Source organism: Cuculus canorus, chromosome 1 (genome assembly GCF_017976375.1).
Source record: "Cuculus canorus isolate bCucCan1 chromosome 1, bCucCan1.pri, whole genome shotgun sequence".
Lineage (NCBI taxonomy): Eukaryota > Metazoa > Chordata > Aves > Cuculiformes > Cuculidae > Cuculus > Cuculus canorus.
The window spans coordinates 150,872,174-150,888,546 of NC_071401.1; the positions used below are offsets into that span (position 1 = coordinate 150,872,174).

At 37.8% G+C, this 16,373-nt stretch overlaps 1 protein-coding gene across 2 annotated transcripts in view; it reads right to left on the minus strand.

Annotated features, from left to right (window-relative positions):
• CHRM2 (cholinergic receptor muscarinic 2) overlaps nt 1-16,373 on the minus strand; it is a 103,783-nt gene that overhangs the window by 39,255 nt on the left and 48,155 nt on the right. The window lies entirely within an intron of this gene.

Here is a 16,373-nt window from a genome sequence, read left to right on the forward strand (position 1 = left end):
AGAAATCAGAACAATCCAAACACATTGCTACAGAAGATAAAGGTGGAAATTTCTATGAAAGCACTTGCTCAGTTTTTCACCCTGAGTCAAACTGAGTCACAAGGTCAGTGAATGCAGGGATGGCAGCCGTGATGGCAATTCAGCATCTATTTCAAAAAGCAGCAAAGTGATTTTACCCTCTTCAGTCTTTCAACATGAAGAAAGACTGCCTTAATTTTTAGCACTTAATGAAAATAAACTATGCCCCACCCTAGAAAGGTCAATAAATCTTTCTGGTTAATATATTTCAAAACCCCAAATCAAATCACCTAACTAATCTCACATCCTAAAGCAGATACTTCTGCAACTCCACAATATTTACATCTTTTAATCTTGTCACTACAGCAGGCAGAGACTTTTTGCTTTTTACTGCAGAAAAAGCTTTCCAGCTCTTTGTTTTTCTGTTGTGTCATGAAAAATTCCCTGCTAGAAAATATACAAATACAACTTATATCACTCTTTTAATACCCTGTTTTTAATTACCCCTGAAGCTATCTTAAATACTCCCAGTCGTCCACAAGTGAGCCAATAAATAAATAAGCAATTTAACTAAAACAAAAATAAAAGCTTAATTCCAGCATTTACCAGAAAGTATTCTAAGCAACTATTTCCAAGCTGTATAATGGCTACATAGAGTTAAAATTCTTCCCTCTGAACATTTCAGATAGAAACTTCTTTCACCTCTTCTGTCTCTACCAAGGTTTATTCAGTTGACCTACTGAGACATCAGAGACTGCTATTGTCTACTTTGGAAAAAAAAAAGGAAAGGATGCAGTGATTAAATGAAAAAGGCACTCTGTGACAGACAAAGGTTAAACTGGATGCCTGTTGTACCCCATCCTTCCCAAATAGGGGAACTTCAAAGACATTTGTAACTCCAAAGATACAAATCTGGTACAAGGAGGTGGATTTTTGTGTACTGCACTTGTAGCTGCAGAGCTTACTGCCACAAGTGAGGGTTGTGATCAGCTTTTAAAAAGGATTGAATGCATGTTCTTATAACAAGTATATGTAAAATGTTCATAATACAAGATTACAAGATGCAGGGGCAGATGGTGTGTTGGCCTTCTGAATCATCTGTGGCTGGATTTCAGTTTAGAACTATTTCTAAGTATCTGACTTTTTTTTTTTTTTTTCCTAGTAATAGCTATTCATCCCGGTATTTGGTTAGGAGGTTCTGATATCTCTGGTAAGATTATTTGAAGCACTATCAGTCACTAACAGATGTAGGATTAGAAACTCATTGGCCAAGTCCTATGTTCCTGTGATCCAACACTGTTTAACTGGCACAGGGAATGCTGAGATTAGCCTTGACTGTGCATATGTTTCAGCCTTTGTTAGACCATTAGGTTACCTGAACATGTTGTTTTCTTAAAGAAATATACTTTCTCTTTGCAGCCCTGTGTGCTCTAGGGACCTTAGTTCAGTCCTGCTCTGAAGATGAGACAGAAAAGCTTGGAGGGGATAACGGAGGGCTTTTGTAGCTGAAGGTCCTTGCACTGACATCCCTGCAATTATTAATAGTGGTGAAAGCATGTTTCCATTCTATAATTTGAGGTGATGTTTGGCAACTTGAGCAATATGAATCATGAATCATTCATTGGCTGAGTAATGCTTTTAAATAGTTAGAATTATTTTTAAGATGTCCTCTTATTTAGTTGTGTAATTTAAGGTCACTATCATTATTTTTTTGTATACTATAATTTCATTGAGGTTTATATGCAATTCCCACCTTATAAAAACCTATTATTTGCTTTAGTTCAAATTAATTTTATACTTAGGTAAAAGACTTTGGGAATGGTGGAGAACCTTAAAGGTGAAGCTTGTGATATCTCCTCAATTTTATATGAAGCATCATTCCTCTGCTACCAGGTCTGAGAGCCATGATGCTGAGACATCAGAGGCTGTAAAGAGAGGAGAAGTGATATGTCTGCCTACTTGATGTTTCAGATACTCTTTCACTGTAAATAGGCAGAACTGCATTGAAGCTAGCAGAATCCTACCAGTGGAAAAAAGTGACAATATGCCTTTGAGCAGGGGTTCATTCCCCAGTCAGTAAGTTTCCAGTTTACTTAACACTCAGCCAGAAACCACTACATTCAAATTAATTATAATTCTTTCTGTGCTCCATAAAAAAATTGCAAAGATTTTGTGACCCCAGGACATGGTCCTATTACATTGTCAACCCAAAATGGAGGAGTTTAGGTAGAGGAACCCACCTTTTCAGGGATATAAGTAGGTCACATTTTTCCATACTGACTTAGCTTCCATTTTTATTCCAGTATATCCGAATAAATAACTGAGAAATCCCCTCTATTCTGCACAGTCCCATAGTTTACATTTTAGTTGTACATGCTGTCTCTGTCTCTGTCGACAACCATCCCCACACTCCATCTCTAGAGGAATGAATAAAAAACTCCAGCTTCCTGAGACAGAGCTAAGACATCTTTAACTGCATAATAATTGATGTTTTTATGGAGTTCCAGATCATTTACTGATATTGAACACTTCAGTGGCTTAATCCTTCCTCACACAATGTGTAGACAAATAATAGCTTGATAGACTTCATCATTCATGAAAGGCAGAAAGAGCAGGCAAGCCAGCGTGAAAATATTTTAATTATACTTTGTCAGAAGTATATCAGAGGAGATAAAAGCTCTCTTTCTTCACCACTTTCATTTGGGGAATTTACCCAAAGCTAGATTTATTTTCTATTAAAAATCACACTTGAGTCCAAAGACTGGACTTCCAGAAGGTAAGATGAAAGAGAAACAAGAGAGAACAAGAATGAAGAGTGGTAGAAAAATGCAGAGCTTTAGGAGACCATTCCTTGCTTGAGGTGGGCTTGGAAAACAAAAAAAAGCTTCCTAGAAAATGTTAAGTATTATAGAAAAGAAGATATAATTTTTCATTAACTCTTTGTTTTATGCAAGTTTAATACGGGACAATATTACGCTGCACCACTGGACACGTATCAGTAGGTTAACTTACTGCAGCAGAACTTTCTGTTAGCAGATGTTCATTCTCCAGACTAACTTATGTTTTCGAGGCATTTCTACCTAGCTTCCTCAACCTATATTTATAGAGTATAAGTATCTAGAAATGCAAATGAACATCACCTGGCATTAGTAAGGAACATAAAAAACTAGTTTTCTGATCAACTAAAAAGGTTAAATCATAAATTAAATTTATTTATGGAGCTGAATTTAAGCTTACTAAAGTCAGATAGATTTTCTCACAGTTTTTCAAATAGTTTAGGGATTGCAGCCTTGTGAAACTGTAAAATAGAATAGGGCATATTGCAAGAAAATTTTGTAGTAGTCATAATACTCACTTACTGCTTCTGTATTATTTTTTGGTTGTATAAAACAGCACTTGATAAGGGTTGTTAAAATTATTTTGTCTCCAGTATAAACCTAGTATTGTTTTTAGATGTGACTGCTGATTTGTTACTGGTGACTAATTTTCTGCCAGCTTATCATAGGAGGAAATATGCTACAGAATCAGCAATAACAATCCATATAAAAATTCTATTTTCTTTCTTGTCAGCTAGTGTTATAGACTGCCAAGTCCTCATACTGCTGAGGTGGATTGTATTGAAGGAATAGAGACTAGAAGTATTTTGCTGGAAAGGGTCAATAGTTTGTCCGCCACTTTTTGTTGCCATGGAATGCCTCAGAGTGAGAATTAAAGAAGGGATTTCCAAAAAGTGCCTAGAATTTGCTTTTATTACCATATAAAGTCAATAATAAAGTACTCTTGACATTTATAATAGTGAGGAAAAGGGCTTGAAATTCTTCCCATCCTAAAAGCTCTACACATACTACATCAAGCCCCAACTTTCTAGCCATGTACCTTGTTCAGCAGTAATGCATCTTCCGTAAACAACCAATTACCAAAACATAGAAATGGATACTCCATCTAATTCATAGAAACACAATTTTTTTCTTTTAAATCTTGACAAGTTTTAGTCTTAGTAAAATTCCCCTGCAGCTAGAAGCTCCAATTAAATGTTGCATGAAACTGTATTTCTTTCCCCATGTTATGCATTTGCAGCCTATTAATGTATCCTGTATTATCGAACTCAAGGTCTTCTCTATACAATTAATTTGGTTTTATAATTCTATCATGATCTATATAATTCTGTTCTGTTCAGAGTGGATGCTCCTAGCATCTTCAATTCCTTCTTCTACTGACATGTTCCCTCAGTGTGATTTTTCTTTCTTAAAGACAAGACAACTAAAACCAAAGATGAGAGGGCTGAAGCCCCTGTGGATGAGACACTTAACATTTCATTTTATTCACTCCCTTCCTCTTCAGTGTTTTGTTTTCGATTAACCAGAAGTCCTTAATCATTACATTAGTTCTTTAGAAACCTTATTTTGATTTCAAAGCCTATCAATGTACATGGACAGTCTCAGGTGTGTCTGTATTTACCACCTTGGTACATAATGTAATTCTTTAGCTGTACTTTGGAACCCTACCTATTCTGTCTTGACTAACCTAACCGCTGCCATCAGCTAATTTTGCTAACTCACTATTTCCCTTTAGCCTATTGACTTCTTTAGGCTGCTAATAATAGTAACTAATTAAGAGGAACTAATCCAGGTAGTAGTCCATTTATCTGTCCAATCTCATACCGAAGTTTGATATTCTATTATTTCTGTTGGGTAATATCTCTTTGCGTTTTCTTTACCTTGAGAGTGTAGGATGTGTGGAGAGCTGAAGGGTGGAGGTGAAGAGTCTGTTTTCACAGAACATAAACCAAGTCTTAAAAGGACATGAAGGTATTCAAGTACTTCAAAGCCTGCCTGTTATAATATTACACACTGGTATAAATAGCTTTTCAGTCAGAGAAATGCAGAAAATTAAATTTTCTTCCGGCAAGAAGTATTAAGAGTTTGTTTTCAACTGTCATTGATGAAATTTTGACATCTTAACTATTTTCACATAAAAGAAAGTGGAAAAAAATCTCAATTTGGAAATACTGGACTGCAAAATGCTTGCTCCATTGGTCAAAGTTAAGATTATTAAACTTGAAAGACTGATGTATTTGATATTCAAAAATTTCTACAATACTTCTGACATCTCAAAATATCAGTGTGGGGTGTTTTTAGATCGAGATTTTTGTTTGAAATGTTCTACTCGACATATTCTGTAACTACTGTTATTGGCAAAGAACCTTGTTTTGTGGTTTTTCTTCTATTTTGCTTTTTGTTTCTTTGATATTCTAGATTTTTAAAGAAAATATTCAGACAGAAGTTTTTAGATTTCTCTCTTCTTTCCTACTCTGTATTTATTTTCTAGCAAAAAAAAAAGAGGGAACATGTTTGAAAGAACAACTTTGAAAAGAACATCTTACTTGGTTCACTGGAGATACAGAGAACATCCACACAAGTACTTTTCCTGCAGTGTGCCAAGCAAGTGGTATTTTGAAGAGGTGTGCCTTTTAGAAAGACACTACATCTTTCTGCATGAACTCAGAAATTCAGGGGTTATTGCTGACAAGATGCTTAACAGATTTTCTTGACAGATTTTCTTGATTACGTCTGGTTTTTATTTTTATTAGAATACTTTTGATAAATTACAGTAGTACTCTATTTGCTGTAGTTGTTAATTTAATGCTGGGGGAAATACAGAAGGATAAAATCTTGTTTTGATATGGAAGTAGAGCCTAATACCCTGGTAACCAGACCAAAATCTTGATTTTGATGGCAGGTAGACATCTGTGGAACTGGAATACATTTCATAGCAACAACCGCTAAAAGAGAAAGTTCATTGAATTAAATTTCCAGTTACCTTGGCTTGTTTGAATTACCTTGGCTTATTTGGATAAGTGTTCTGCAGCAAAATACATGCTGCTTTTCAGATTTCAAAGGGGCTTCATCTCATCCCTGTCGCCACAAGCTTGTAGCTCATGGTGCGCTAACCCTCACAGCAGGCTTGTGTACCTGGGGACATGTAGCAAAGGCAAATTGAATCAGATAATGGTGTGAATTAAAGTGTATTAAAAATCCTGTGGGTGTTCTCTTTTGAGAGGTAAGAGGTTGTCACTGCAGTTTAATCTTCCTCTGAAGAGGGCTTGTCCTCAGTGAAGTGTTAGCATAAGGTATAATTCCAGCGTTGTTCTTGGCTGAACTCCTCCACATACTAAGTAGCCTCTAACTTGAATTAAGCCGTGATTTAGGTGCCTTTGCTGTGTTTTGCATCTACGCTGGTGGGTGAACTGGAGTGCCTTATGTTCTGCTTCTCTGGCTATGGAGGCTTGCAGCAGCTGGTGCAAAGCCTGCCGTAGTGCAACAGAGCCGAATTGGCTGGTTCGTCACAGGCCCAGGATAAAGGTTGAGTAATGCTTATTTTCAGTCAGCAAGGGGGAATTCAGCCACTTGCTGCTAATCTCTGCATGGAGCGTGTCACTAGCCAGTTTCCCTGCAGTTTCGATGTTTGCAGCGTGACCAAGTTTGCTCAAGGGAAACCAGCTCCAGAGGAATCAAGCTGCCTCTAAGGGTGCATGAACATGACTGGAAGAAATAGAGTTATTGAGGCTTAACAAGTTACCTCTAATCAGCTGATGAGCTGTATCTCAATAAACCACAAAGATTTTATGCTTTTTAATTGCATGGCTCCATCTTTGGTAACCTGAGTTAACCCTGAACTAGCGATGTTTGCTGAGAAACTATAATAACATATGACCTGAGAGACATGAATGGGGAGGAGGGGAATTCATCGTTCCCAATTTCAGTCACGTGAATTAGCTGGCTTGTCTCTGCAGTCTTCTCTACAGCCAAAGGAAAGAGGAGCCTCTGTGAGGCAGCCTCGAGCATGAAAATTAGGCACTTCCTTGGAGTCTCTTTCTGGAGGCATTTCTCTCTCTGCAGTGGTTACAGAAGTCATCAGGAAGAATTCATAACTTACAGGCACAAATGCTCCTTTTGGGTATTTTCCCTACATGAAATGTAAGGTGGAGTTTTGGAACACCTTGCCATATGTGTCTTCTCTGCCAATGAACAATAGACGTTTCCCCCCATAAGTTGATTTTTGATGCCAGCAGAGGCTACGTGTGTACGTATTCACAGATTTTGGTTTAATTACACTGACATTTCACACATGACAGAAATTTAATATTTTAATTAAAATTATTTTTCTCCCTAAATTTGACCTGTACATAACTGTGAAGTGTTTCATGCTAGCAGGCAGCTTCCCACTCATCCTGGAAGAGGCCATTTTATGCTGATTGTTAATAGTGGGAATGAATGGCACCAGATGAGGCACAAGGATACCCCACAGTGTTGCCCTCCAGCAGAGCCATTTGAGATATTGGAGAGGGATTTTTCGTTTTGTAGTAATGAAATATAAGGACGTCAGATCAGGGAAACCAGATGAAATGTGACTGACAAATTCAGCCAAACAGTAAACTATAATTAGGATTTTATTTTTTCGTTCTCCCAGCTGCAGGCTACAGCTACTCTGCTTTCAGACATTATCAAACTGCACAGTGAAATAATATCAAAAAGTCATTTCATTTTCTAAATTAGCATTGGCCTTTTGTTCACCTTTCCATCCTCTTGGGTTACCCATCTCCATGTCAGAGGTGTTTGTCTGCAATACTTCTATCCCCCTTCATTTTTTTGTGTAATTGAAAAGAGTCAGTACAACTGTGCTTCTGTGGTTTGGTTTTAGTTGCTCTTACTGCTGACAGTGTAGAATATTGTTATATATGACAGTCTAGAAAATCACTTGTATACAAATGCCTTTCACAAGAATCAGTTCTGAAAGCTCTTCTTTAACTGCATGGGGTAGATGAGTTCAAATTTGCACATTTTTGCAGCCAAGTTACAAGAACTGGTGAAGGTTATAGCAACCCAAAATCGGTTAAATGAATTTTAACAACAGCAACACAAGCAATTCTCTGCAAAGATCTAACCATGCAACTTGCCTCTGACTTTATGTTTCACAACATATTCAAAGCCTGATTCTTACTTATCGTATCTCTTAGACTGCTTTTGCAAATATAAAGCCTGTTCCAAACAAGCTAGACTTTCCAGTGAAAACTGGGTGAAATAAAATATTCCACTATAATTTTTAGGGACATTTAAATATTATATTAAAAATTAAAGTAATAGTAAATAGAAGTGCAAGGATCTGTCACAGTTTACAAGTGAAACACTCATATACTCTCCCAGTTTCAATCCTGGGGTCTCACTTCTTGCTGTCTCTATGCGAAAAACAAACACATCTCTGAATACTTTGTCACTTGAGAAATGTCAATTTTATCAGCAGAGATAAAGCTCCAGATACTTTAGACACTAGTAATACCCCTCTCCCCTTCAAATCAGTGAATTCTGTTTGTATTGTGGTTCAAACTCCAGCTGAATTCTCCTCTATGGGAATTTGTTTGAGGAAAAACATTGCAAGTTGACCATCTGTTGGATTAGACAACTACTTCACTCCCAAACTGCAGCCTCTCCCACTGCCTCCTTTTGCCTGCCTCCTGCAATTTCATGCAGCACATTTCAAAGACTAAAAAAGCAACACCGAAATGTCTTTACTCCAGAAACTCAACCATATGTTCTGAAGAGCAGGCTTCTCCTTTGGGAGCAAGTCCCCTTAGTTCCAATTCCCATGCTGGTTTGTTTTCCTCCTCTTCTGCTATACCGGGACTAGATGCTGGTGTTCATTGTTACTCTCCGTGGTTTATCCTTGCTCCACTTTTAAAACCTCAAGTGCTTTTCAGCAGATGTGAGAGCCTCAGGCTCACTTGGCCTCTGAGCCACAGAGAAATCCTGATTATACAGAACCAGATATTATGTGTCAACAGCAGGCGTTGTAGGTTGGAGGTGTATTTTCAACAATGAGCTGCCAAATCTGTAAAGATTTCTAATCGAATTGCTAAAATGCCACAAGGGAGGGCTGGTCAATGCAATATAATTCCCTCCAAAGCTGTTTTTCCGCTCCTAGTGTTTTGCTTTTTAAAACTTGTTTTAATTTTCCTGATAGCAATTCTATTGTCTAACCCTATTACTGCAGTTTCTCTTCAGTGGTTATTTGGATTAAGCAGTTTGATTAAAATTCTTTTCTGCTAAGCTCCAGAGTTTTCAGCTGTGTAAATGGTAGGGGGTATTAAAAGAACCATAAATTCCTGTAGGCCCCGAAGAAGTGCTTCCTGCCTCAACATGCTGATAGAGAGAGCAATGCATATCCCTTATTCTGACAAAACACTTTGATACCTGAACTGCTTTTTGTCAGAGACAATACTGGAAATAAATGTTTGCTACTCCCATGATCTACAGACTATGACTACAGTATCACAGCATTAGGTACAATGGCTTCTACCTCCGAGCACCCATTACTACTCTGCTACACGTTCTGAGCACCTGTTGGTACCATGAGTGCTTTCATGGGAATTATGGTGCCAAATTCCTAAATGAAATCTAGGACCAATATAAAGATATTTAGACTCCAGAAGTGAATATTACTACCACTGTGGCCTTCACTTATTCTTGCAACGTGTGGCATATATACACTTTCTATATTAACCCACTTTTGTATTGTCATGCCTACATGAAAGTAAATTATATTACAGCAGCATAACACTGAAATAAAGCATTGGTGATCCAGGCTTCATATCTCATAGTTCAATTCACTCACATCTGCCTTTCAAGTATGTCTGTGTGCACATATACATGAATGTATACATGTATATGGTGTGCATGTTTGTGTATTTGAATCTGTGCATAAATACATGTTTTCTAGTTTGAATAACAGGAAAAAATGTAGAGAACTTATAGTTAGGACTGTCTCCTTAAAAACCACAAATATTTGTGGTTCTTCTGTGTGTTCACTTGTTTGAGGTGAGCCTGTAATCCTTTGCCTTGCCTTTTCCTCTGGCTTAAGATGAGAGGTATTTTGTTTATAGATGATAGTTTCGAGGAACTCTTAAAACAAGAACTTAGCAGGAGCAGCCTCTCTTCAGAGGCTGTCAGTTATAATAAAGTCCGTAGGCATGAACTCCAGAAAATATCTAACAGTACAGTTCAGTTAGGTGTCCTCTATGTTATCCTATGGAAGTTACTATTCCACTGCAAATCCATTGCAATGATTGGTTCTTACACACTTGCTGCTAATGTTTTGACAGCTGAAATCTTTTCTTTTTTTCAATTAGCCAGTGTTGACTGCTGCCTAATTGTAGAAATGTGCACAGTTGCAATTGGTAAAATCATACAAGGGATTCAGACACTGTTGCATGGAAATGAGATGTGAATGAGTATACTCATCAATGCTTACAGGTGCTCTCTTTCCTGTCACTAGAAGTATGCCTGAAAGTAAGAAAGGACACTATTCTAATTGATACTTGTGGAGAAGAGCACTTAATATCCAAATTCTGTATTCCATTTACCTATGTCACGACAGTGAAGGGTTTTGTATTGCACTTGTTAATAACACCCACTGCACCTTGTTTCATGCCTGCTTAGGACCATCTAAGATACGTTTTGTCTACTGACCTGGTTTTTGAGATATGTGGTAGAAGAATCAGTTGAAGAGCCTAATCTGTGGTTCTGTCTCCCCACTCACAATGCAGGCATGACACATCTTGGTCTATACAGAGGGATAGTATAAATTCAAGTCCTCAGGCATTCAATGCTCCTATGCCTTGGACATTTCTTCAACCCTGCTGGTGAATATAGCTGGACTCAAACTCAGTGAACACACAGCGAGTCAATGAGTAGTTGGTTTTGCCCATGCTCGAAAGGTAATTTTGATGTGTAGCCAGGTTTGAAGGTTTCTGGACACAGAAATCCTAGGGCTGTAGCCTAAAATGATTAAAATCTGCTAAAAAAAGAGGAGATAGAAATGCATTTTGTTATTTGTTAAGACCTATTCCCCTGTCACCTAGTCTTTGGTCTCTGAAGTCCTTCTGTTACACAAATGACTGCCAAATACTACTAGAAGTTGGGATGCCAAGCCACCCACTCCTTGCATAATTATACCACCTGGAAAGGCTGTTGGGAAAAGGGTGGCACTAGAGCTGCTGATGTCTTCCATGAAGTTTCATCCAAAGAAAAGATGCTACAAGCAGCTTCAGGAACTCCCTGTTTATTACTGTCCTGTTACCTTGAAATCTTAACATTGAGTAGGTAGCTCGACAATCCGTAAGCGTTTCACAATGAAAATTTGAGACTTTTCACAAAAAAATTAGAAGCACACAAATGCATATACCAGCTTAATCTTCAAAATCATGAGACAAATTAATGCATCGCCAGGTGCCAGATAGCTGGATTAGAGTCTCTTTAATTTTCAGTGCCGATATCAAGATAAAAATGATACCTTTATTAAAGATCAGTATGAAGCTAGTTTACTAGCATTAAAAAAATAATCATAGAAACAAAGAATGGTTGAGTCTGGAAGGGAGCTCTGAGGGTCATGTTGTCTACTCTTCCACTCAGGTAGGGTCACGTAGAGAAGGTGACCTGTTTGAACATTCGGTGGATGCCTTTTTTAGTTTTTTTTTTTTAAGGTTTTGGGTTGAATTTGCAGTAGGTGACCCTCTGAGTGCTCCACTGAATTTCTATTAACAAGCAGGAGTTCAGAATTCTGCCTGAACAGAAACCAAATTTTCTCAGCCTCAGTAAACAAATCCTACTGAAAATCTCATGAAAACCACTTCTTTTATCACAACAAACCAAAATGTAATAGATTTGTTTACTGAATAGCTCTTCAATTTATCTACCAGAATTCAAAATATTACTGGCCTCATTCCTTGAAATTTTGATCACTTCTTTCCTTGTTATTTCTAAGAGTTCCTATTCTGTTCTTTGAACTAAATTAATGAGAACAGTCTTTATTTCACTCTGTTAGTATTTTCATCTACGGATAAATAACAAAAGGACAAATGCACACATGAACCAATTCTTTTCATAATGGAAAATCCATTTGGTTTGAGGTTTAGGTTAATATTAAGGTCATTTCTCATTTAAGATAAACCATTTACTTCCACTAATCAAACTCTAATCTTCAAATCCACCAAAACCCAGTCTGAATGTGAGCTTTTCACACAACATGAATAAATTTCTGGGAGCTTAGGGACTGAGAGGGAGCTACAGTTTATTAGCATTCTCCTATATTCACAACCACAACTTTCTCCAAGTTTCAGTTACTCTCAGGTAACAGAGTTCACAGTCAAACAATGATTCTAATAGAGAAATTAATCTAAGTCTCCAATGTATATATACAGCACACTTGCACCAAAAGTAAAAGAGGATAGGGGAAAGGCATAGGAACTAGCACTGTCTTCTGTCTTGCCACTGAGTGATTGTCTAGACAATGTTCTTAACTTTACAAAATCTGGAAACTCTGCAAAAAAAAAAAGACTGAGAGTGGATCTTATCAATGCTTATAAATAACTAAGGGGCAGGTGTAAAGAGGATGGGGTCAGACTCTTCTCAGTGGTGTCCAACAACAGGACAAGGGGCAATGGGTATAAACCAGAACTCAGGAAGTTCCACAGCAACATGAGGGAAAACTTCTTTACTGTGATGGTGACAGAGCACTGGAAAAGGCTGCCCAGAGACTTGTGGTTCAAAACCCACCTGGACATGTTCCTGTGCAACCTGCTATAGGTGAACCTGCTTTAGCAGGGGAGGTTGGCCTAGATGATCTCCAGACGTCCCTTTCAACCCCTACTATTCTGTGATTTTGTAATGGAAAGTGACAAGGTGAGGAGGTGTAAGGTTACTGCAGAAGTTGACATTATGCACATCGAAGGCCTGAAGAGTGTATAGAGTTTTCAACACAGTGCTTGTTTGAAGCAATGGAAGTACTTAAATCTGCTTCAAGGCAGAACAGACTTCTTCCTCGCTTTGGGATCAGAGATCAAATGGGAACAGGATATGTTTCATCAAAATTTTCAAGACAAACTCACCAGGTCAGATAAACCAGTGTAACTCCATTGTGACTTTAATTCCCTTACAGCAATGCCTGAGTATCTTGCCCTTGAATATATGAAGAAGGAAAATCTTCCCTCTCAATGAATTTATAAAGTAGATAGATAGGATGGAAGAAAGGAAATATTACTGTTTGTAATAAAACTTGCACATCACAGGCAAGTAATTAAGAGAGAATCTCATAGAGAGCTACATTTTTTACTTCACCAAGAATTCTCTGCAGAATATTTGAGGAAGACATCAGGGACATGGTTGGAGCACACTAATTTACATGGTCAGTCCTAGACAAGTAGTATCTTAGAGTAGCTCTTATACTTGGTGTCCCCTAAAATGGGACTTTCTGTGGCTGGAAGATTGTATAAAAGAGATTTCTTGTCTGTGCTTCCTCCTTGAAGTGGAGAAAAAAGGTGACAGATGCAAAATCCTATTGCAGTTAATTTACGCTGAGGAATTCCCTTTGTGTATAAACAGTAAGGACATTAATCTTTTTTGCTTGTAGTGTGAATTAAAATAAAAGTTAGAAATCTTTGCTCTGAACTTTTTTCCAAAGGAGAGCCTAGGAAGGCAATGACAGAGTACAGTTTGGAACCAAACTTTGACAATGTTTCTAACTCTGCTGTTCAGGAAATTGTCCTTCCTCCTTATTTTATTTCTTATATAGTTATTCCTGGTTATGGCAGTACATTGTCATTCTCCAAAATATTTTTGTGTAAAATAAAAACATGCATGATGACATTTTGGAAATAAAATACAGATAAAAAGGAACCAGATGTTACAAGAATAATTCCATGCCACATTTGGAGATTTCTTAGCCACTGCTGGATATGTGTCCTGACATTCTCCAATGCAGCTTCCCTTCAGTTTACATCACAGAAACATAGGTTTTTCTCTGCTACATACTCTTCCTATTAATCTTTTGGTTTGTTTATTTCTGCTTATATGTAAAAGACTTTGTCTCTTCTCTATGCAAACTCTCTTAAACTTCCTCTTGACTTCTCCTTTTCCCTCTGCTTCCAGTCATCGACTTTATTATCAAGGTCATTTTATTCACTGATAAATGAAGTCTTTACAGCTATCTGAAATATCTCACTAAAACTGATTTATATTTTGATTATTCCACTTCTGTATGTTCTTGATTCTGCAATATTATCATGTGCTGAAATATATGGAAACCCACCCTAAATGTGGTGACATTTTCTGAATTTCAGTTCACTTAAGTCCATTTATTGTACACAGGGAACTTGTCCAACATCTTCTTTCCCCTTTTTCAGAAGGAAACCATCCTCTTTGGGGGCAGCCTTGATGGTCTTAATACTGTCTTTCATTCTGCACTGAAACAGAAGTAGGACTCTTTAAATGTTCCTACCGAAGTGAAACTGTGCCAAAATAGCAATGATCAGACCAGGACGCCTCTGGTTCAGAAAACCTACTAAGTATATTAACTATTTTCTCCTTAAAATCCTAGCTGCTGATATTATGAGGCTATTATGTGACTCTGTGGAGTCACCGATAAAACACGTAGTGAACCACAGGATAACACTCCTTTTCAAATGCAGACGGGTGTGAGAGCGCTAAGGCTACTTCACCACCCTACGAGAACCCCTCACTGCAGTTTGCATAAGAAATGACTGTAAGAAAACCTCTGTCAGCACTCCTCCTTTCCCAAGAATGTAGTTTCTCTTCTTGTTATAAACAGGAGGCTGTCCTCACCTATCAGTAGATTTCAAAATATTTTGGACCTACTTATTGCAAAAAAAAATACTGCAATTAAAGGGTAACTTAGAATCAGGTAGCAGTGGTGTGAAAGTGTCACAGCTGCATGAATGCCTGTGCTGTATATAAAACACCCGCCTTTCAAGTGACCACACCATGTAAAAGCGCAAAAAAGAGGAAGAAGAGAAGAATGGGAAAGAAAATCTCTTTCCCACAATAAAATAAGACCAGTTGAGAACAAGCGAAAAGTTACCATGGCCCTGTCAGTGACCTATAGCTGCCAGGGGATGGATCAGAGCTGCTGACATTATGGATGTCTGGATCTGGGGTGAGGTAAGTATAGTTTTGTTTTCTGCCCCATGGTGACAGTTCCTATTACAGGAACAGGAAAGAATGTACTGATCAAAATGTGCAGGTATCTCATATAAAAACTGAGGTTTGGAATTATGGTATTCTCTGCAGTCTGACGGCAGGGAAGTTGCAAAACCAAAGCTCAGTGGAGCAGCCATGGATGGGTGATGACTGGAGCATCCCTCTGGTGCCTCTGCCAGCTGTTGAGCTGTGTTGCTTCTAGGATCTCTGGAGCTGGGTGGGTACACCAGAGGAACAACAGAATGTACCACAAACTATGGACCTCTCTGTCCAACCTTCTGCTTCACATTCGCAGAGAAGACACCAGCTCTACCAGTCTTCCCAGGTGGCCCAAGTTGGAAGTTGAATTCTTCCTGAAAAAAAACGATGATACCAGACTGCAGTGGTTGCTGCAAGAGAGAAACCCTGTGGGTCAGTAAGAGAATTCACTGCTTCATTTAACTACCTATATCACTGGAAATATCTGTTAAACTGCCATTCCTTGGGGAGAAATGAAAAATGAAGAAGGAAAATGATAACAGTACAAATGATAAAAGTGCAAAGCAGCCTAAAGTGGTATCAATAAGTGAAGTGGGCTGGATAGTTTACCTGAAATCTGCTCAGTGTAAATTTTACACTGAGACACATGGGACAATGCCAATGTTAATCATCTGCATGGCTTGTCCATAGCAAATACTCCCTGCATAAACATCTACCTGCTCTTTAAAAATAAAGAAGCTGTAGAGTGTAATTAGAGAGGAAGAATGAATGATCACAGTCTCTACATCATAGATTCAATAAAAAAAGTAATATATCAAATAACCGCATGTTACTAATGAAACAATGATGTTAATAGAGCATAAGGATCACTCATCTACATGAAGCAGGCACTTTAAAGTATCCTAGGGCATATATCTTTACATCTGTAGGACGTCATAGAAAGTAACTAAAATGCGTATTATATATCAAAACTGTTCCTGTACTATTATACTGGTCATTAAAGATAAAAAAGAATGAGATAATCTTCCAGACTACTGGATTTCCTGAAGCTGATTTGACGTCATTATTTATGACTACTTTCATATTTGTAAGGGAAAATACAATCAATACTGGCAAAAGTTCCTTAAAGTATAAAATTCAGTACAATGCCAGACACTGCATCTGGTCAAAAATGGAAAATATATTATTTGGATTCCAGAGAAACAGAAGTTTGACACAGTACATTTCACAGAGGCATCCATGTTAATTCCACTATTTACAGCAATTGTTAAATTCAGTTCTAGTTTACGAGGGCTTAATCGTTTGGAATTAATTGAGTGTCTATATCTG